Source organism: Saccopteryx bilineata, chromosome X (assembly GCF_036850765.1).
Source record: "Saccopteryx bilineata isolate mSacBil1 chromosome X, mSacBil1_pri_phased_curated, whole genome shotgun sequence".
NCBI classification, from domain to species: Eukaryota; Metazoa; Chordata; class Mammalia; order Chiroptera; family Emballonuridae; genus Saccopteryx; species Saccopteryx bilineata.
Window position 1 is genome coordinate 30,644,466 of NC_089502.1, and position 23,736 is coordinate 30,668,201.

Below are 23,736 nucleotides of genomic sequence, written 5' to 3' on the forward strand. Positions count from 1 at the left end.
CTCAGGCTTTGCCCTGAGCATAAAATTACAAGCCTCACCTCTAGGTTATTGAGTGCACTGTGTGCTTTGGCCCATGCCTAAACCTTCCTCAAGGCTGGAAGACCTTACCATCTAAGTCTCCCTAGAAACCTTCTCCGGGCAGCCTTCTCTAACCAAAACTGCACTAGTCATTACTTCTTTACATTAAATTCCCTAAGCACCTGAGAACCCAGACCCTCAAGTAACTGAACTTTTTTGTGTGTGTATGTTGTGGTGGTAAGTTCCCATCTACCATATTTTTTTTGGGGGGGGGAAGAAAGACAACATAAGAAACTATCAGGGGTTTAATCAAACTGTCAGATTTTAGATTGTGACCAGGATCCATTCAAATTCACTTCAATTTCCTCCACTTTGTCTCCCCTCCTAAAGTTCTCAAAAGTGCCCACTGATAGTATCAGGTCAGCCTAGAGGCTTTGAAAGAGCCTCATGGGAAGGAAAACCAGTGGTCACTAGACTAACCTCTTTCATGAAAAAAAAGTGGGTTCAGCTATTAAAGAAGATTGGCCAGCTGAACCAAAATGAGGTTTTTCCTTAGCCCCAAGTTAACCAAAAAATTCTGCTCTAGGGGCTTTCACTCCCCTAAGATCCAAGGGGCATATGTATTATTCCCTGGGTGTGATATATACGTCTACTTCTGCTTTTTAAGTAGCATCTTCTGCTGCTCTTGGGTGCAAGAAGACAGGCTTTTAATTGATACCTGGAACATTTTCTGTCACAACAATATTATCCAAGGGTGCCATGAGCATGTCTGATAACTATATTATTTCATCCATTTGACAAGTGAAATTTATAGCAGAAAGGGATCAAAGCCCTCGGATATTGGGGAAGAAAGTTGGATAGGAATTGCAGAACTAAAAAGGCCAGTAATCTGATGAGAAAAGATAAACCTAGGAAGTTGTTAAGCCCTTCTTCTAAGAAAAGGGAACAAAATGGGGTTCTCTTTCATTTTGAAGGATGCTGAGATGGCTTAAGGATAACAAGGTTCACTTCGAAGTGATGAGTGATCTCGTTTGAGCTTAAAACTGATGGTTGCAGGGACCAGCGTGGTACGCTTATTAGTTCTAGGACTGGAGATCTGCAGGGCTGTCTGCCCTTTGGAAGTAAAACTCTTATTGATGCCTCAGCAAAATGGGGTAGCAAATCCTGCTTAAGTATAGGGGACCATTTCTGGTATCATATATACTGAGATACACTTCAGATATCTGTGTCAGCCTAAATATTTCCATAATAGTTCAGTTCAACAAGTGGTTCTCAAAAACGATTTTCCAAGCACTATGTTATTTTCTAGAGATGCAGAGATAATAATAACTACTAGTAATAGTCAAGCATTACCAAGAGGGGATTTTTTGTTTGTTTGTTTTTTACTATGTGAGATTCTGTGCTAGGTGCTTTAGATGTATCATCTCATTTCATTTTTTCTATTATCCTGAAGTATTCTTATCCCCACTTTAGAAATGAGAAAAAGGATGGATAGAAAGTTAAATAATTTGCCTAAGGTTACACAGCTAGTACATAACATAGGTGAGACTTCACCCCAGGCATGTCTTATTCCAAACTTCATGATCTAACTGCTATACTGCAGAGACTATTAAGCTTTAAGAGTCTTATGGTGGGCCTTGGCCGGTAGCTCAGTGGATAGAGCATCATCCCAGGTTGTGGACATTCCGGGTTTGATTCCTGGTCAGGGCACATAGGAGAAGTGACCATCTGCTTCCGTTGCCCTTCTCTCTCTCTTTTCCTCCCATGGCTGGTGGCTTGATTGATTTGAGCATGGTCACGAGTGCTGAGGATAGCTGTGTGGGAGCGTATCAGCCTCAAGTGTTAAAAATAGCTCAGTACTTGAGCATCAGCCCCAGATGGGGTTGCTGGGTGGGTCACAGTCAGGGTCCATGCAGAGTCTGCCTCACTATCTTCCCTCTTCTCACTGCAAAAAATAAAAAATAAAAATAAATTTAAAAAGAGAGAGAGAGAGAGTCTCATGGTGAAGTGGTGAACACATATACATATAGTTTCAAACTATCATGTTAAATACAAAGACAGAGGTATGCCCAGGGTGCTGTGGGATACAGAGAAAAGGCAGCACAGCATATGGATTTCTAAGAGCACCGACTTTGGAGCCAGACAGCCCGGGTTAGAAGTCCGGCTTTGCCACTTACCAATTATGTGATTTTGGACAGATTACATGTTTATTGTCTCAGTTTCCTCATCTGAAAAGAAAAAATAATAGAATTTAATTCATAGAGTCATTGTATTAAAAGTCTTTAGAATAGTTCCTAGCATATAATAAACATTATACACATACATGTTAAATAAAATAAGCTTGTGCCTGACCTGTGGTGGTGCAGTGGATCAAGCGTCGACCTGGAACACTGAGGTCGCTGGTTCAAAACCCTGGACTTGCCTGGTCAAGGCACATATAGGAGTTGATGCTTCCTGCTCCTCCCCCCTTCTCTCTCTCTCTTTTCTCTATCTCTATGTCTCTCTGTCTCTCTTCTCTAAAAAATGAGTAAATAAAAATAATTTTAAAAAAATAAAATAAAATAAGCTTAACTTTGAATGAGGTTATAGGGAAAGATACTTGAAAGGACCAATGTGCCTGACTGGCAGTGGCACAGTGGATAAAGCGTCAACCTGGACTGCTGCAACTACTACAATGAGTTGATGCTTCTCACTCTCCCCCTTCATTTCTCTCTCTTATCTCTCTGAAAATCAATAAATAAAATCTTTAAGTAAATAAAGGGCTGATGCCTGACTTGAGCTGAGTCACAGAGGGTGAGTACAAGTTAGCCATATGAAGGATGGTGGGAATGGTGGGCCAGGCAGATGGGAGTGCTTGCATCCTAATCATTATTGTTGATGGGGGCTCACTACAAGCAGCTTAGTAATTCTAGACTAGAGTGTAAGGTGCAAAAAAGAAAGAAACACGAACAGGTCTGAAAAAAGCTTATATGTCACTTGAACGAGTCTGCACTTTATGTTATCTGGAACAAGAAAATATATGTAGAAGAGAAAGGTTTTATGCTGGTGAACAATATGGGTAGATCTACATGGGAGGGTAGATATATGGGCTAAAATTTACTTTAAAAATACTCAGCATGGACAGTGTGAGATACGCACACACCTAAACCCTAGGGATGGGTAACATCTGAATTCCCCCAGGGAGGAACACAGTCCAGCAGTGCTTAATTTGTATCTGAAAGACTATAGCACACACTCCATAGGCAGCTACTGGAAAGCTTGACCCAATCTACCTAGATCTACACTAAAGGGTTTGCTCATTAATATAAAGGAGGCTGGCAGTTTGGGCTCTGCTCTGGGGCAGTGGTGCCACCTTGTTCCTCAGGCCAGTGGGTAGGCTAGGGACAAGGTCTCAGAGGAGGTTGCAGCAGACTATGGAATGGCCTGGAGTCTGAGGAACTGGAGCCTGAGGAGCTGCTTCTGGATCCCTAACCAGAACTGGGGCCCGAAGAGGAGCCCACCCCCCCCCCAGCTCTAGGCCCTGGGTCTGGCTCAGGAGCTCCTGGCAGCCAGGAGGAGAAGGAGGAGCTTCGAATGGTTGAGGGTGACCTGGGGGATGGCACCATTGAGGACCTGAGGACCAGGAGCTAGAAGCAATCAAATCTCAAGTCAGGGAGATGGAGGAAGAAGCTGAGAAGCTAAAGGCGCTACAGAATGAGGTGGTGAAGCAGATGAATAGAAGACTACTTCCAGTCAGTGCTGGCCAAGTGATCATTTCTGTTATGAAGATGGAGGCTGATGCCTGTTCCATCTATGTTAGCAATGTGGACTGTGGCACCACAGCAGAAGAGCTGGAAGCACACTTTCATGGCTGTGGTTCAGTCAACTGGTTACCACACTCTGACAGATTTAGTGGCCATCCCAAAAGTTTTGTACATATAGAGTTCTCAGACAAGGAGTCAGTGAAGATTTCCCAGGCTTTAGATAAGTCCCTATTTAGAGAAAGACAATTCAAGGTAAACCCAAAATGAACCAAAAGACCAAGTATCAGACAACGGACAGGAGTTTCCCAGAGCCCAATACCATGCTTGGACCACCAATTACAACAGTTCCCCTCCTAGATTCTACATTGGCTTTAACAGCAGGTTTGGGGTTGCATCTATAGGGTCTGGCTAGAGCGACCTTATGGTATCCCTCATACAAAGAGAAGAAAGTGTGTGTAAGAGGAGAGAGTGGGGGGGGGAGAAAAAAGAAGGGGAATTTTTTTTTAAAGAAAATAAAACCAGAAGATGACCATGATGAAAAAAAATACATTAGAAAGAAAAAAGGTATGCTGTGGAAGGGGGGAGAACCCCATGGCTAACTGCTGAGGAGGGACCTGCTTTGGGGAGGAGGGGAAGGCACAAGGAGCAGCGGAGTGGGACGGCGGGGCTGCTCATTCACTCTGGGGACTCTCCATGGACAGATCTCAACTGTGGAAGCTGCTCCCCATTGCTCTGTCCAACTTGATCTCTTTGGCGGTTGCTCAAGTGTATGTGTGCATGGTTTTTGTTTTGTTTTGTTTTTCTCAAGGATACAAAACTATTCTGCTTGTTATCTTCCCTCCACGCTTTTCCTAACTTTTACAGTCCCCTCCTGCTTGTTCCTGTTCTTTTTCTAGACCCCTGCCCCTCCAGATTGCCTATTTTGATTCCTTTTGTGTTTCTTTTCTGCTTTGCGTATCTTTCTTTGCAGGTTTCTGTTAGATTCAGGGAGTACTGGGGCTGCCAAAGAGTGTAACTATCGAAGGAACAGGGAGTGCTGCAAAGAGTGTAACTATTGAAGGAACAGTAAGTGCTGATATGGCTCCTGTGAGGCTGGGAACAGAGAAGGTCAGAGACCCTTAGCAGAAGTTTAGGTTTGAAATTCGCCACTAAGCTAAAACCGGCCCTGTTGCTATGCCGGCCCCTGTTACATATGCTGCGTGCGACCTCCCTAGCCAATAGCTAAACTGCCACATCTGCTTCTGTCCTATGCTTGCTCACTTAGGATATATAAGGGCTTGGCTCTAAGCTCCGGTGCGGCTCCCATTTGCAGCTCCTTGTGGGCACGGTGTCTCTGGACATCTCGGGAGTTCGCCCCTGCGCAGGTTAAACTGGCCAATAAAGTAACATCTTAACTCCTGAAAGTCTCCGACGTTTGTTCTCGTACCCGGTGGATGCTACAGTTTCCGTAGACAGATTTCTGTCCCACTCCCAGTGGCTCCAGTGTAAATTCTCTTTCCCCTTAGAGAGATGCACTACTTCTTTTGGGAGGGCTTTGAGGGCATTTTTTTCAATTTGGGGAAGTTTTCTCCTTTGCTTTTCCCCTTTAATTTGTAGAGGAATGGGAGGAAATGGGCACAGGGAGGTGGGAAGTAGATTTTGTTTGATTTTTTTACCTCACTTACAAGGGTTGAGAGTTTTTCTTAATAAAGTTGTTTTTAAAGGTACAAAATATATATAAGCGATGCTAGAAATAAACTCTCATTGGTGAAATAAATGGTGCTCTAGATTTATGGATCAACACTTTTATCTGCTTTGAATGAATGAAGTTTAAGAAACTGGACCTGGTCAGTAATCTCAGTCTGTAAAAAACATGGTCCCAAAATGTCAAGGTTGTGGGTTCGATCCCTGATCAGGGCACACACGGAAAGCAACCAAAGAATGCATGGCTGAGTGGAACAGCAAATGAATGCTTCCTTTCCTCTTTCCCTCTCTGTTCCTTCCCCTCCCTGTCTCTTTAAAAATCAATAAAAATTAAGCCCTGGCCAGATAGCTTGGTTGGTTGGAGTGTTGTCCCAAGACACAGAGGTTGCAGTCTGATTTCCTGGTCAGGGCACATACAGGAGCAAGCAGCTCAATGTTCTCTCTCTCTCTCTCTCTCTCTCTCTCCTTGCCTCTCTCAAAAATCAAAACAGCCTGACCAGGTGGTGGCACAGTGGATAGAGCATCAGACTGGGATGCGGATGACCCAGGTTCAATACCCCAAGGTCGCCAGCTTGAGCATGGGCTCATCTGGTTTGAGCAAAAGCTCACCAGCTTGGACCCAAGATTGCTGGCTCAAGCAAGATGTTACTTGGTCTGCTGTAGCCCCACGGTCAAGGCACATATGAGGAAGCAATCAATGAACAACTAAGGTGTCGCAACGAAAAACTAATGATTGATGCTTCTCATCTCTCTCCGTTCCTGTCTGTCTGTCCCTGTCTATCCCTCTCTCTGACTCTCTCTCTGTCTCTGAAAAAACAAAATTAAACAAACAAATACACAAAAAAAAAAACAGAAAAAGGAAAGAAAAGAAAGAAAGGACAAGAATAGAAAAGTAAAGAAAAGAAAAGGAAAGAAACTGGGGATCCCATAGTGCCATTGTATGTCTAGCGATCCACTGAGTCCAGCATCCTGACACTTAATGCATGATTCTGTTTCCTGATATGATCTCAAGGTTAACTAAAATGTTTCTGTGGGAGAATTGTTCAATGCGCTTCATGTGAAACTTTCCTTGATCTTATGAGGACAGGTTAAAGGACTATGTCTACCTGCTACTAAGTATAGTATGCTTGACAGAATTGGGTTGAAGTCCTGTTTTCATTGGATCATACCACCTTGTAGGGAGATTGTAAGGGATGAAGACTACAACCCACAGTTATCTGTAATCCTTGGAAGCTACTGATAGTCATTGAAAAGTACCTGATGATGTTAGAGACTAAACTGGTTTAGCTCAGTTTGCAACACGATTAAAGGAAGGCAAATATGGAGGCACAGAGATAAGACAGGAGGCTTCTGCTGCAAGTTAATCAATAGACAATGAAGACCTGAACTAGGGCAGTGACAGTGAATAAGAGGAAAAGAGAATGAAATCAAGAAATATTTAAGTGGTAAAATCAACAAACAAAACAAAAACAAACTCATAGGGGCAGACAACCAATTGGTTGTTACCAGAGAGTAAGGGGGGTAGAGGTAGGGCAAAATGGACAGAGGTTCAATGGTACAGTGATGGAAGGAAACTAGACTTTTGGTGATGAGCATCATGTAGAATATACAAATGTCCAATTATAACACCTGGAACTTATATAATGTTGTAAATGAATGTTACCTCAGTAAAAAATAAAGATATAATTATGAAGGTGAAAATAAAACACAAGCCTTGGTAATCTTTTGGATGGTAAGGTCCCAGAATATTTTGTTATAATTTATAGGTTTCTTGTTTGAATGACTGGGTAGATATTGGTGATGCTCACTGATGTGGGAGACAGTATAGTAATCAGTGGAAGAGAAAGTTTAGGGGTGGGGCAAGCATAAGCATTTTTTGGATACGCTGAGCTTAATATCTACATGGAGATGTCTAGCAAGAATTTGAGTAATACAAACCTATAGCTCAAGGAGAAGTGAGGACTGGAAATATATATGGGAAATCATCAGTACACAGGAGCTAGAGGATAGTTTAAGAGTGGATGAATCCTGCCTGACCAGTCATGGCACAGTAAATAGATAGAGTGTCGACCTTGGACGCTGAGGTCCCAGGTTTGAAACTCCAAGGTTGCTACCTTGAGCACAGGCTCCTCAGGTTGAGCACAGGCTCGTCAGCTTGAGAGTGGAATCATCAACATGACCCCATGGTTGCTGGCTTGAGCCCAAGGTCACTGGCTTGAGCAAAGGGTCACTGGGTCAGCTGGAGCTCCCTGGTCAAGGCACGTCTGAAAAGCAATCAATGAACAACTAAAGTGATGTTAACTATGAATTGATGCTTCTCATCTCTCTCTCGTCTTGTGTGTGTGTGTGTGTCTCTCTCTCTCTCACACACACACACACATAAAGAGGGGATGAATCCTTAGGTACCATAATATAAAATCAGTAGATGATGTTTAAAAAGTGTTTGTCAAGAAATATTAAAACATGGAAAACAGCATGGTAGTTCCTCAATAAAGCACAGAGAATTATCATATGATTCAGAAATTCCATTTCTGAGTATATACTTTAAAAAAGTGAATGCCAGACTCACTTGTGTTCATAGCAGCATGTCCATAATAGTCAAAAGATGGGAAAAACTCAAATTTCTACCAATGAATGAATGGATGGATGAACAAAATATAGTGTGCATATATGTTCTATTATATATACATATAATATTATTCAGTTTTAAAAAGAAATAAAATTCTCATATATGTTATAACATAGATGAACCTTGAAAATATTATGCTAAGTGAAATAAGGCAGACATAAAAGAACAAATTATTATATTATTACATTTATATGGCTTACCTAAAATAGTCAAATTCATAGTGACTGGAACTAGAATAGTGGTCATCAGGACTTCAGAAGAAGGGAATCATAAGTTAATGTTTAATAGGTATAGAATTTCAATTTGAAATAATGAAAAAATTCTGGAAATGAATAGTGGTGATATAGTTGGACAGTGGTGATATGTGAATATGCCTAGTGCCACTAAACTGTGCACTTAAAAATGGCTAAAATGATAAATTTTGTGCTATATATATTACCACAATAATAAAATGAATAACAAGATAATCATATTCTTCTTTTTTTTTTTCCATTTTTTCTGAAGCTGGAAACAGGGAGAGACAGTCAGACAGACTCCCGCATGCGCCCGACCGGGATCCACCCGGCACGCCCACCAGGGGCGACGCTCTGCCCACCAGGGGGCGATGCTCTGCCCATCCTGGGCGTCGCCATGTTGCGACCAGAGCCACTCTAGCGCCTGGGGCAGAGGCCACAGAGCCATCCCCAGCGCCCGGGCCATCTTTGCTCCAATGGAGCCTTGGCTGCGGGAGGGGAAGAGAGAGACACAGAGGGAAAGCGCGGCGGAGGGGTGGAGAAGCAAATGGGCGCTTCTCCTGTGTGCCCTGGCCGGGAATCGAACCCGGGTCCTCCGCACGCTAGGCCGACGCTCTACCGCTGAGGATAATCATATTCTTTTAAGTGACTGAGGAAAACACTGTAAGAAACATTTCAAAGAGTGATTGCTTCTGGGAGGCAGGAAAAAAAGTGGGTATAGGGACTTCTGCTTATCATTAAAGTTTTTGGTAACTTTTTTTCAAGTTATATTCATGTGTAACATTGATAGAAATAAAAAACATTAAACAGTAAAAAGAAAGTGGATGAGATCACTCGGAGTGTGAGGAGTTGCTGGAAGAAGAGATGCCTACGAGTAAAGGCTACCTTTAGAGAAGCAATAACCCACTAAAAAGAGAGAATTATTACAAGGATACAGGGGGATCACACAGAAATTTACTGCAGTAAGCACAGCAACACCCTACAGGAACTAGAAACTTATCTGGGTGTCATCTCCAGTGCTCTCTCATCACTACCCTCTCGCCCCCTTATTCTTTCACAATTCTTCTCCTCTCTCCATCCTCTGGCTCAAGATCTCTTCCTTGCTTTTTTGGAAGTGTTGGCTTTATTTTCCCCCACCCCTTTCTCTGCCCAGTAGTGTCTTCTAATCACTCAACTACTCTCACATAACCAAAACTGTAGCTTCAGCCTCTGAGACTGTGACCTCTCAGCCTGATTCACTTCAGTCAACTTCCTCTGCACTACTACATCCCTGGAGGAGAGAATGTACTCCTTCAGGTCAGGTATCCACCAACAGTTACATGTCCATCCCTAGTCCTACTTTTAGTTGTGTCCTGGAGCATTACTTTTACTTCCAGAGAGATTACAGGTTGGAAAGTATTGCAATAAAGGCGATTTAAGCTGGACATTAACCCAAAATATAACTACTATCAAGTAAACCCTTTGAGGAATAGAGGAATAGGAGAATCATGGGAAGAAAAGCCAGGGAAAAGAGAGTTCCAAGCAGGTGAGTGGTTGAACAGTGTTAAATGATGCAAAGCAAGATTACTGAAAATAAAGATGAAAAGGTGTCTGTTGAGTTTGGCATTGGGGTGAAATGAAACAGAAGGAAGAAGAACATCAAGTATAGACCATTATTTCAAGTGGTTTTGACTAACAAAGGAATAGCTGAGGGAAACACAAGATAAAAAGGTTTTTGTTTGTTTTTATTAAAAGAAAACAGATTTTGTTTGTGGTTACAAATATGGCAGAGTACAAAGGAAGAGCAAAGAATTGTTAAGAGATGTGAAAAGATTGGTATTGAACTGGAGAAGAAACACATTATCCTCTGAGATAGGCAGAAGATCTTAAGAAATGCAGTTGCAGCCTTTCAGTTCAGAGTTAGTCTTGTATTTGCCATATAGACCAACCCTAACCATAATGTAAGAAAAGAGGACCAAGGACAGAACCTGGGAGAATGCCAGCATTCACAATGCAAGCAAGTATTGACTCCAGATCTGATCATTCAGGGTGAATGCTGACTTTGGATCTCGCTTTCCCCCACCACTGTATGGCTCTGGATCCATTTCTCTTAACACCTAATTGGCTATGTACCCCAGGAATGCAAATTAATAACCTTTAAAATCATAATTTAAAAAGAATGTATGTAGCAATAAAGTCATATATCATAGTCTGAAAACAGGACAGAAATGGGAATCATGAGACCTGCCACTTTCCCTCTCTGCTCTGTCTCCCACATGTACAAGTGAAGGAGCTGGTCTCAGCTGTTTCTATCGCTCCTCCAGAACACTCCATGATTTTTTTACTTCTGGTTTGGCTAAGCTTTTCTTGTAGCTTTATCAATGCTATACTACATTAATACAAATGGATGTAAACTGACAATATTCTTTCCAAGCTCATGACAAAAGGGGAAAAAGATCCAAAGAACCAGGACAATCACAAGATATGGCAAGTAAAAGAAAGTGAGAGTCAAAGGGAAAAATGTGACTGACCTCTTGTTATTAATGCCAGTGCTCAGCTGCACTACAATAAGGCTGTGTTCCCTTGAGATCAAGTCACTGGCTCTAAAGTAGAAAACTCAGACCACCCTTTTTCCTAGTCAAATCAAAATTTATTCCCAAATCCTGCTAATTTTTGAGGAGATGGTGAATATTTTCTTCTCTTCTTAACATCCCTCCCAGTTTTCATAAGCATTAAGATTTCAATATATTGCATGACCAGTGGTAGTGCAGTGGATAGAGCATTGACTCGGGTGCTGACGTACTAGATTCAAAACCTTGAGGTTGCCGGTTTGAGCACAGGCTTCCTAGCTTGAGAGTGGGGTCACCTGGATAAGCATGGAATCATTGATATGATCCCATGGTCGCTGGCTTGAGCTAAGAGGTTGCTGGCTTGAAGCCCAAGATAGTTGACTAGAGTCCAAGGTCACTGGCTTGAGCAAGGGATCACTGGGTCGGCTGGAGTCCCTCCCCTATCATCAAGGCACATATGAGAAGCAATCAATGAACAACTAAAGTGATGCAACTATGAGCTGATGCTTCCCATCTCTCTCCCTATTTGTCCTTCTCTCACAAAAATAATAATAATAATAGAATATTTTAATATATGGAAAAGAAAGGATGTTTAACTATTGTTATCAAATCACCAACTATTCTTACCAAACCCTCAAAACTTCACTGAGTGGAAATTAGACTAAGGTCAGTGTACTCTATCCACTTTCTTCATACTGCCAGCTAAGAACAATTTATCAGTGTTGACACTTAAGTTCCTCACTCTTATTCTGAAGTTTAAAATACTTTAAGAATGGAATTGTTGGTGGTTTCTTTTACTGTACAAAAATTTTTTAGTTTGATGTAATCCCGTTTGTTTGGGATTTTTCCTTAAATTCCCTTTGCCAAAGAAGATATATCAGCAAAAATATTATGACGAGAGATGTCTGAGATTTTGCTGCCTAAGTATTCCTAAGATTTTTATGGTTTTCCATCTTACATTTAAGTCTTCTATCCATTTTGAGTTTATTCCTATGTATGGTGTAAGTTTGTGGTCTAGTTTCATTTTTTTGCATGTACCTAAATAATTTTCCCAATTCCATTTCTTGAATAGACTGTCTTTACCTCATTGTATGGTCTTGCCTCCTTTGTCAAATATTAATTGACCATCAAGGTGACAGTTTATTTCTAGGCTCTCTGTTCTCTTCCATTGATTTATATGCCTGTTCTTAAGACAACCCACTGCATGATAGAATATATTTGCCAATGATACATCTGATAAGGGGTTAATTTCCAAAATATATAAAGAAATTACAAAGCTCAACATTAAGAAGGAAAACAACCCAATTAAAAATTGGGCAAAAGATCTGAATAAACACTTCTCCAAAGAGGACCAACTGACATATGAAAATTTGTTCAACGTCACTAATCATTATAGAGATGCAAAGTAACACCACAATGAGATATCATCTCATGTCCACCACAATGGCTATCATCATTAAATCAACAAACAACAAGTGTTGGTGAGGGTATGGAGACAAGGGAACCCTCATGCACTGTTAGTGGGATTGCAGATTGGTACAGCCACCTTAAATTAAAAATGAAACTGCCTATGATCCAACAATTCCTCTTCTGGGAATATACCCAAAGAACCCAAAACACTAGTTCAAAAGAATATACGCACCCCTATGTTCACTGCAGCATCATTTACAATAGCTAAGATCTGGAAATAGCCCAAGTGTCCATCAGATGAATGGATAAAAAAAGCTGTGGTAGCCTGACCTGTGGTGGTGCAGTGGATAAAGTGTCTACTTGGAATGCTGAGGTTGCTGGGCTTGCCCAGTCAAGGCACATACAAGAAGCAACTACTATGAGTTGATGCTTCTTGCTACTCCTCCCTTTCTCTCTCTCCTCACTCTAAAACCAATAAATAAAATCTTTAAAAAAAAAGCTGTGAGATATTTATACAATGGAATAGTACTCAGCTATAAAAAAGAAGAAAAAGAAGAAAACCTTACCTTTTTTGACAGCATGATTGGACATGCAGAGTCTTATGCTAAGTGAAACAAACCAATCAGAGAAAGACAAATTCCACATGATTTCACTTCTATGTGGAATCTAATCAACAAAATAATTTAACAAACAAAATAGAAACAGAAGCATAGATACAAAACAGACTGACAATTGTGAGAGGTGAGGGAAGTTGGGGGCTGGGTGAAAAAATGGTGAATGAATTAAGCAAAAAATGTATAAATATGACACATAGACATAAACAGTATGATGATAGCCAGAGGGAAAGGGGGTTTGGGGGAGATGAAAGTGGGCAAAGGGGGGATACATGGGGATGGAAAGAGACTTGAATTTGGGTGGTGGGCACATGATGCATTATACAGATGATGTTTGATTGAGTAGTACACTTGAAACTTGTATGGTTTATTAACCAATGTCACCCCAATAAATTCAATTAAAAAGAAAGAAGAGTGGAATGGTCAATAAAGATCAAGCCGTCCTTTCTACAAAAAGATGGCACAACAGATCTATGAGTAAAGCATATCATTTCAGTTCTCTTCCATGGTTGAAGATGAGATAACTCTATCATCTATACCCTTTCACCCTCTTGTGACCCAACAGCTTTCATTTGTACCCAGGTGGCCAGAGAAAGAGGTAAAGCATCAGCTAAGAAATTAACTTGTTCATTTAGACTGACCAGGTGGTGGCACAGTGGATAGAGCGTTGGACTGGGATGCGGAGAACCCAGGTTTGAGACCCCGAGGTCACCAGCTTGAGCGCAGGCTCCTCTGGTTTGAGCAAAACTCGCCAGCTTGGACCCAAGGTCGCTGGCTTGAGCAAGGAGTTACTTGATCTGCTGTAGCCCCCCGGTCAAGGCACATATGAGAAAGCAGTCAATAAACAACTAAAGTCCCACAATGAAAAACTGATGATTGATGCTTCTCATCTCTCTCTATTCTTGTCTGTCTGTCCCTATCTACCCCTCCCTCTGACTGGTCTACCACCAAGCCATGTATAGACATGGGATGAGTCCCAAAACTTCAGTACTGAACACTATAGGCAAAAAGGCTCCAGCTTGGTAAATTGGTCAAGTTCTCAGTTTCTGCTTTAATCTGCGAAGCTGAATCAGGCATAGGGGACAATACACTGCCTTTCTGTTTTTTGCATGAGGGCAGGTAGAAGCAGGCCCCAAGTTTGGAACGCAAGGATTGCTCAGATGCCTTCTTTTCCAGCAGATGGTATCACTGCCATGAGATAATTAGCATGCAGTCCAACAGGCAAGCTGAGTAAAGAGAATGAACAACTGAAAGGAAAATTAGGTGAACAAAAATGTAGGGGAGGTTGCTGCCCCAGTTAAAAATGCTCGTGCCTCGATATGAAAGGCTCCCGACTGCACCAGCTCTGAAGATACACTTCTTTCCTGTTCACATTTGGGTCTCAAATGCCTTACTAGCTTCCTAGGTTTATTTTGTTTCTGCTCTTTCTCAGAAAGCACCTCTTGTGAGACTACTGCTTTGCAAAAGTCTGGAATGTGTTAATGTTTGGTTATCTGGCTTCCTGGACCATACTTTAACATATCTGCTTAGACCACAGGTGCCATGGCCAGAGTCCCGCAAGAATGACACTGAGCCTCCCTCAGCATTGTGCTGTCGATCCGTTGCTTTGCTTACTTAATCAAGGGCTCATGTCATTATGCAATTTAAATCTGTTAAAAACCAAAGTGATAAGTTGATCTTTTGCTTCTTCTTTTGTTGTTTTAAACATCCTTTCAATGTATTAAGAGTTACTTATATATGAATAAAATAACCAGCCATCGGTTCTATGAACCATTAGATGGAATAAGTGTCAACTTAAGCACAATCTACCAATTTACTAATTGACAGAAATTAGCTGGATTACTGGACACACACAGTCTTACTTCCTTAATTGTATTTGTCTGTGTTGAGGGAAGGCTGTGAAATAACATTGGTGAAAAAGACCATGGCTCTGGTTATCCCTGGGTTCAAGGGGAGCTCACTTCCTGGATGTGGAGTGCAAGAACTGTCCTATTGCCCTGAGTTTCAGGTTAAGTCTGGCCACCTGAGACTGAATCCCTTTCCTTACAGAAACTGGCTCAATTCGCCTACCATGTGAATTCATCGACACTTGGTGAGTTACGTTATTTTTACAAGCAGCACTTAAGAGTGGCCTGCTTATTTTGGAAGATCTACAGTCGGGACAGATTGAGATAGCCTGCTTTGTTTTCCCAGTGTTGCCTTATGATAATGAAGATTTAAATAGCAAATACCTGCTTTTTTATGAAAGTGATTTCGCCTTAAATTTGGTAACTGAGAATTTCCAGGTGACCAATAACTTTTTGGATTATTAGAGGTCCCCGAAGATACTACATACCCAGGTTTGGGAACACATTGTCCTTTATTGCTATCCAGTCTGGTAGCCAAATAGCCAAATACTTTTAAACCTGCAATGAGCCAGATTCTTTAGTCCAGCTTCTGGCAAAATGTTCAAGGCCCCAATTGTTTTTAGCTTTTTTTATTAAACTTTTTATTTTGAGAAAATTGTAGATTCACAGGCAATTGTAATAAATAATAGAGGGAGATATTGTGTACCCTTATCCAGTTTCCCTCAGTGGTAACATCTTGTAAAACAGTAGTATAGAGTGACATCAGAGAAATGGTGCCGTAAGGAGCGATACTGATAAATCTCCCCAAAAATTCAACAAGATCTTCAACCAGAGACAGAAAAGTCTATCCTTGGAGCCTCCAGCAGTTCTACACTAAATGCAAAGGCAGAGGCAGCAGCAACCCCCTAGCTGGATCATCAGGCTGCTAATTCAGGAAGGAAAGACTAGGAGAGAGGCTCCGGGAAAACGGACTTTCACATTGTCGGAGCCTGAAAATGCTAATGAGCCTCGACTGCCAACGAGACTGAAGCCCAATATATGACACCGCCATATAGACTTATCAACTGCAAACCTCTACCTAAGCGTGCCACAGGGGCAGAACCCGGGGTACAGAGTCACCGACCAGGAAGAGGGAGAGAAAAGAAAAAGCAAGAAGATAACCTTTCAAAATCAAGAATAATCCACAGACTTTAAAACCTATCCCATTTTATTATATTTGTTCGTTTGTTTCTCTTATCTTCTTGTCTTGATTATTTTCTGCCTATTCCAATTTGGTTGTTTAATTCTCTGCCGGTCTTACTCTCTCCTCTCCTTGAACTACACTACCCATAAATAAGTGTTACATCTACCATTATCTTTCCTTTCCTCTTCCTTTCTCTCTATGAGGGTTGCACTCCAAAACCCTTAACTCTCTCTCTCTCTCTCTCCTTTTGTTCTTTTTTCTTCTTTTTGTGTTTTCCTCTTTCTTTTTTTCTCCCTCTATATTAGTTTCTTCTTTTCTCCTTTACTTTTTCTCTCATTCAATCCTCAATCATGAACAAATTATTATATTTGGGACTCAAATTTTTCTTTGTGGCACTTTGGGGTTTTTTTACTTCGCTTTTTTAACTCACTAACAGTGCTCCCAACCCTGGCTCTCCATTTTATCTAGTTTTTGCTCCACTAAATACAATAGTAATTTTTAAATTTTTTTCCATTTTTCCTGTTTCCCTCTTATTCCTCTCATTATATCTCTTAGTTAACCATCACCTAAAAGCAAATCATTTTATTCTTGACCCAATCTTTTCATTTTTTGCATTTTGTGGGTCCATATCCCCTTTTTTTGCCCCTTTATCACTTCTCCCCAACACAGGCTCTCCATTATAGGTAGTTTTTGTTCTATTTAGCCCAATATAATTCACAGTTCACCACAAGATTTTCTCAAGAAGGAGGGGAGAAAAAAGGAGTGAAAAAAGAAGGGAAATAACATTTTTTATTTTTTTTGAATTTTTATTCTTTATTAACTCTCATTAGTACTATCAACAAAACCACTCACAGATGCCATTAAGGAAAAGAAAATCGAATATCATGGATACAAAAGACAGAGAGGTAGCACAGATAGATGAGGAAAAAATCTATGGAGAAAAAATTTAATATATTGGAAACCTTGAAGCTAAATGACAGAGAGTTTAAAATAGAAATCCTAAAAATACTCAGAGATATACAAGAAAACACAGAAAGGCAATTGAGGGAGCTTAGAAAACAACTCAACGAACACAAAGAATATATTACCAAAGAAATTGAAACTATAAAAACAAATCAAACAGAGATGAAAAACTCAATTCACGAGCTGAAAAACGAGGTAACAAGCTTAGCTAATAGAACAGGCCAGATAGGAGGTAGGATTAGTGAAATAGAAGACAAGCAACTTGAAGCACAACAGAGAAAAGAAGAAAGAGACTCAAAAATTAAAAAAAATGAGAAAGCCCTACAATAATTGTCTGACTCCATCAAAAAGAAAAACATAAGGCCCTGGCCGGTTGGCTCAGTGGTAGAGCGTAGGCCTGGCATGCGGGAGTCCTGGGTTTGATTCCCAGCCAGGGCACACAGGAGAAGCGTCCATCTGCTTCTCCACCCCTCCCCCTCTCCTTCCTCTCTGTCTCTCTCTTCCCCTCCCGCAGCCAAGGCTCCATTGGAGCAAAGATGGCCCGGGCGCTGAGGATGGCTCCATGGCCTCTGCCTCAGGTGCTAGAATGACTCTGGTCACGGCAGAGCAATGTCCCAGATGGGCAGAGCATCGCCCCCTGGTGGGCATGCCAGGTGGATCCTGGTCCGGCGCATGCAAGAGTCTGTCTGACTGCCTCCCCATTTTCAACTTCAGAAAAAAAAAGAATAACATAAGAATAATAGGTATATCAGAGGGAGAAGAGAGAGAAAATGGAATGGAGAACATATTCAAACAAATAGTAGATGAGAACTTCCCAAGCCTGTGGAAAGAACTAAAGCCTCAAATTCAAGAAGCAAACAGAACACCAAGTTTTTGTAACCACAACAAACCTACTCTAAGGCACATCATAATAAAATTGGCACAAACCAATGAAAAAGAAAAAAAATCTCAAGGCAGCCAGAGAAAAGAAGAATACAACACATAAAGGAAGGCCCATTCTCAACAGAAACTCTACAAGCTAGAAGAGAGTGGACCCCAATTTTAAAGTCCTGAAAGAGAGGAACTTTCAGCCAAGAATACTATACCCATCAAAGCTATCCTTCAAATACGAAGGAAAAATAAAAACATTCACAGATACAGAAAAGATGAGGGAATTTATCATCAGAAAACCCCCATTCCAGAAATTACTAAAGGGGGTTTTCCAACCAGATACAAAGAACAAAAAAAAAAAAAAAGGGCCTGACTTGTGGTGGCACACTGGAGTAAAGCATCGACCTGGAACACTGAGGTTGCCGGTTCAAAACCTTGGGCTTGCCTGGTTAAGACACATATGGGAGTTGATGCTTCCTGCTCCTCCCCTTTCTCTCTCTCTCTCTCTAAAGAAAAAAAAAAGTAAAGGCTCCACCAAGAACACAATAAAACCGAATTTAAACTGTGACAACAAAAACAAACAAAATAAAAGGGGAGAGTTCAGAAATTAACAGTAGCAAAGAATGATGGAGTACAGAAGAACTCACAAGATAGTGTATTAAGGCCTGACCTGTGGTGGCGCAGTGGATAAAGCGTCGATCTGGAAATGCTGAGGTCGCCGGTTCGAAACCCTGGGCTTGCCTGGTCAAGGCACATATGGGAGTTGATGCTTCCAGCTCCTCCCCCACTTCTCTCTCTCTGTCTCTCCTCTCTGTCTCTCCCTCTCCTCTCTAAAATGAATAAAAAAAAAAAAATTTGCCTGACCTGTGGTGGTGCAGTGGATAAAGTGTCGACCTGGAAATGCTGAGGTCGCCGGTTCGAAACCCTGGGCTTGCCTGGTCCCGGCACATATGGGAGTTGATGCTTCCTGCTCCTCCCCCCTTCTCTCTCTCTCTCTCTCTTTCTCTCTCTCCTCTAAAGTGAATAAATAAAAAAAATTTTTTTTTTTTAAAAAAAAAGATAGTGTATTACATACAAATGGCCAACAGATATATGAAGAGATGCTCATCTTCATTAGTTATTAGAGAAATGCAAATCAAAACTACAATGTGATACCACCTCAAACCTGTTAGATTAACTATTATCAACAAGACAGGTAATAGCAAATGCTGGAGAGGTTGTGGAGAAAAAGGAACCCTCATTCATTGTTGGTGGGACTGTAAAGTAGTGCAACCATTATGGAAGAAAGTATGGTGGTTCCTCAAAAAACTGATAATAGAACTACCTTATGACCCAGCAATCCCTCTACTGGGTATATACCCCAGAAACTCAGAAACATTGATACGTAAAGGCACATGTAGCCCCATGTTCATTGCAGCATTGTTCCCAGTGGCCAAGACATGGAAACAACCGAAAAGCCCTTCAATAGAAGACTGGTTAAAGAAGATGTGGCACATATACACTATGGAATACTACTCAGCCATAAGAAATGATGACATCGGATCATTTACAACAAAATGGTGGGATCTTGATAACATTATATGGAATGAAATTAGTAAATCAGAAAAAACCAAGAACTACATGATTCCATACATTGGTGGGACATAAAAACGAGACTTAGAGACATGGATAAGAGTGTGGTGGTTACCGGGGGTGGGGGGGAGGGGGCGCAGGAGGAAAGGAGGAGAGGGGGAGGAGGAGGGGCACAAAGAAAACTAGATAAAAGGTGACAGAGGACAATCTGACTTTGGGTGATGGGTATGCAACATAATTGAATGACAAGATAATCTGGACATGTTTTCTTTGAATATATGTGCCCTGATTTATTGATGTCACCCCATTAACATTAATAAAAATTTATAAAAAAAAAAAGATAGTGCATTACAATGAACAGGGTAGGAACCCTTTTCATTACTTAATGGTAACCACCATTGAAAAAACCACCACAGAAGCACATGAGATAAAAAAGATAGCAACAGGCCCTGGCCGGTTGGCTCAGCGGTAGAGCGTCGGCCTGGCGTGCGGGGGACCCGGGTTCGATTCCCGGCCAGGGCACATAGGAGAAGCACCCATTTGCTTCTCCACCCCCGCCCCCCCCCTCCTTCCTCTCTGTCTCTCTCTTCCCCTCCTGCAGCCAAGGCTCCATTGGAGCAAAGATGGCCCGGGCGCTGGGGATGGCTCCTTGGCCTCTGGCCCAGGCGCTAGAGTGGCTCTGGTCGCGGCAGAGCGACGCCCCAGAGGGGCAGAGCATCGCCCCCTGGTGGGCAGAGCATCACCGCTGGTGGGCGTGCCGGGTGGATCCCGGTCGGGCGCATGCGGGAGTCTGTCTGACTGTCTCTCCCCGTTTCCAGCTTCAGAAAAATACAAAAAAAAAAAAAAAAAAAAAAAAAAAAAAAAAAAAAAAAGATAGCAACAGAAGAAAGAAGTATGGAATACAACCAAACAAAAACAAAGGATAGAAAAACAAAAGAGAAGAATCAAACAAGATACAAAACTGACAACAATGTATAAAATGGCAATAGGGAACCCACAAGTAAAAATAATTACACTAAATGTAAATGGATTAAACTCACCAATAAAAAAGCATACAGTTGCAGAATGAATTAAAAAAGAAAACCCAATGGTATGCTGCCTACAAGAAACTCATCTGAGCAACAAGGAAAAAAACAAATTCAAAGTGAAAGCCTGGAAAACAATACTCCAAGCAAATAACATCCAAAAAAAAAGCAGGCATAGCAATACTCATATCTGATAATGCTGACTACAAGACAGCAAAAGTACTCAGAGACAAAAATGGTCATTTCATAGTGATTAAAGGGACGCTGAATCAAGAAGACATAACAATTCTTAATATATATGCACCAAACCAAGGAGCACCAAAATATATAAGACAGCTACTTATTGACCTTAAAACAAAAATTGACAAAAATACAATCATACTTGGAGACTTCAATACACTGCTGACGGCTCTAGATCGGTCATCCAAACAGAGAATCAATAAAGATATATTGGCCTTAAATGAAACACTAGAGCACCTGGATATGATAGACATCTACAGGACATTTCAAACCAAAGTGACAGAGTATACATTTTTCTCCAGTGTACATAGATCATTCTTTAGAACTGACCATATGTTGGGCCACAAAAATAACATCAGCAAATTCAGAAAAATCAAAGTTTTAGCAAGCATATTTTCTGATCATAAAGCCTTGAAACTAGAATTCAACTGCAAAACAGGGGGGGGAACCCCAAAAACTGTGGAAACTGAACAACATACTTTTAAAAAATGAATGGGTCAAAGAAGAAATAAGCACAGAGATCAAAAGATATATATGAAATGAAAATGAAACAGACAAATGAAAATGACAATACGACATATCAGAATCTATGGAATGCAGCAAAAGCAGTGATAAGAGGGAAGTTCATATCGCTTCAGGCCTTTATGAACAAACAAGAGAGAGCCCAAGTGAACCACTTAACTTCACACCTTAAGGAACTGGGAAAAGAAGAACAAAGACAACCCAAAACAAGCCGAAGAAAGGAGATAATAAAAATCAGAGCAGAAATAAATGAAATAGAGAACAGAAAAACTATAGAAAAAATTAATAGAACAAGGAGCTGGTTCTTTGAAAAGATCAACAAAATTGACAAACCCTTGGCAACACTTACCAAGGAAAAAACAGAAAGGACTCATATAAACAAAATCCAAAATGAAAGAGGAGAAATCACCTTGGACATCATAGATATACAAAGAATTATTGTAGAATACTATGAAAAACTTTATGCCACTATATTCAACAATCTAGAAGAAATGGATAAATTCCTAGAACAACACAACCTTCCTAGACTGAGTCAAGAAGAAGCAGAAAGCCTAAACAGGCCAATTAGTAGAGAATAGAAAAAAACTATTAAAAACCTCCCCAAAAATAAAAGTCCAGGCCCAGACGGTTATACTAGTGAATTCTATCAAACATTCAAAGAAGACTTGGTTCCTATTCTACTCAAAGTCTTCCAAAAAATTAAAGAAGAAGCAATACTTCCTATCCAAGTACTAACCAGGCCCGACCCTGATTAGCTTCCGAGATCAGATAAGATTGGGTGCGTTCAGGGTGGTATGGCTGTAGACAGAAGCAATACTTCCAAATACATTTTATGAGGCCAACATAACCCTCATACCGAAACCGGGCAAGGACAGTACAAAAAAATAAAACTACAGACCAATATCTCTAATGAATACAGATGCTAAAATACTAAACAAAATACTAGCAAATTGAATACAACAACATATTTTAAAAAATAATGCCTGACCTGTGGTGGTACAGTGTATAAAGCGTCGACCTGGAAATGCTGAGGTCGCCAGTTCAAAACCCTGGGCTTGCCTGGTCAAGGCACATATGGGAGTTGATGCTTCCTGCTCCTCCCTCCCTTCTTTCTCTGTCTCTCTCCTCTCTCTCTCTCTCTCCCTCTCTCTCTCCTTTCTAAAATGAATAAAGAAAATAATACATCATGATCAAGTAGGATTCATCCCAGAATCTCAAGGATGGTTCAACATACGTAAAACGGTTAACATAATACACCATATCAACAAAACAAAGAACAAAAACCACATGATCTTATCAATAGACACAGAAAAGGCTTTCGATAAAATACAACACAATTTTATGTTTAAGACTCTCAACAAAATGGGTATGGAAGGAAAATATCTCAACGTGATAAAGGCCATATATGATAAACCATCAGCTAACATCATATTAAATGGCACAAAACTGAAGGCTTTCCCCCTTAAATCAGGAACAAGCAGGGTTGTCCACTCTCTCCACTCTTATTTAATGTGGTGCTAGAGGTTCTAGCCAGAGCATTCAGACAAGACAAAGAAATAAAAGCCATCCATATCGGAAAAGAAGAAGTAAAGGTATCACTTTTTGCAGATGGCATAATCCTATACATCGAAAACCCCAAAGAATCTACAAAAAGACTACTAGAAACAATAAGCCAATACAGTAAGGTCGCAGGATACAAAATTAACATACAAAAGTCCATAGTCTTTCTATATGCCAACAATGAAACATTTGAGAACGAACTCAAAAAAATAATCCCCTTCACCATTGCAACAAAAAATAAGATAAACTATCTAGGAATAAACATAACAAAGAACGTAAAGAACCTATATAATGAAAACTACAAAGCGTTGTTAAGGGAAATCGAAAAAGATACAATGAGATGGAAGAATATTCCTTGTTCTTGGATAGGAAGAATAAATATAATCAAGATGGCCATATTACCCAAAGCAATATATAAATTTAATGCAACTCTCATCAAAATTCCAATGACATTTTTTAAAGAAATGGAACAAAAAATCATCAGATTTATATGGAACTATAAAAACCCCCGAATAGCCAAAGCAATCCTAAAGAAAAAGAATGAAGCTGGGGGCATTACAATACCTGATTTCAAACGATATTATACAGCCACAACAATCAAAGCACCATGGTATTGGCAGAAAAATAGACACTCAGACCAATGGAACAGAATAGAAAGTCCAGAAATAAAACCACATATATATGGTCAAATAATTTTTGATAAAGGGGCCAACAGCACACAATGGAGAAAAGAAAGCCTCTTCAACAAATGGTGCTGGGAAAACTGGAAAGCTACATGCAAAAGAATGAAACTGGACTAGAGTTTGTCCCCTTGTTCTAAAATTAATTCAAAATGGATCAAAGACCTAAATATAAGACCTGAAACAATAAAGTACATAGAAGAAGACATAAGTTCTAAGCTCATGGACCTTGATTTTAAAAAGCATTTTATGAATTTGACTCCAAGGCAAGGGAAGTGAAGGCAAAAATAAATGAATCGGACTACATCAGACTAAGATGTTTTTGCTCAGCAAGAGAAACTGACAACAAAATAAACAGACAGCCAACTAAATGGGAAATATTTTCAAACAACAGC

The 23,736-nt window shown here is 40.6% G+C and overlaps 1 long non-coding RNA gene across 1 annotated transcript; it reads right to left on the minus strand.

Moving 5' to 3' along the window:
• Positions 1-1,381: 1,381 nt before the first annotated feature.
• Positions 1,382-2,234, minus strand: LOC136317509 (uncharacterized). The gene is made up of 2 exons (XR_010727887.1): positions 2,196-2,234; positions 1,382-1,963 (listed from the first exon to the last, which is right to left on the minus strand). It is a non-coding gene; the product is annotated as an uncharacterized lncRNA (long non-coding RNA).
• Positions 2,235-23,736: the final 21,502 nt, after the last annotated feature.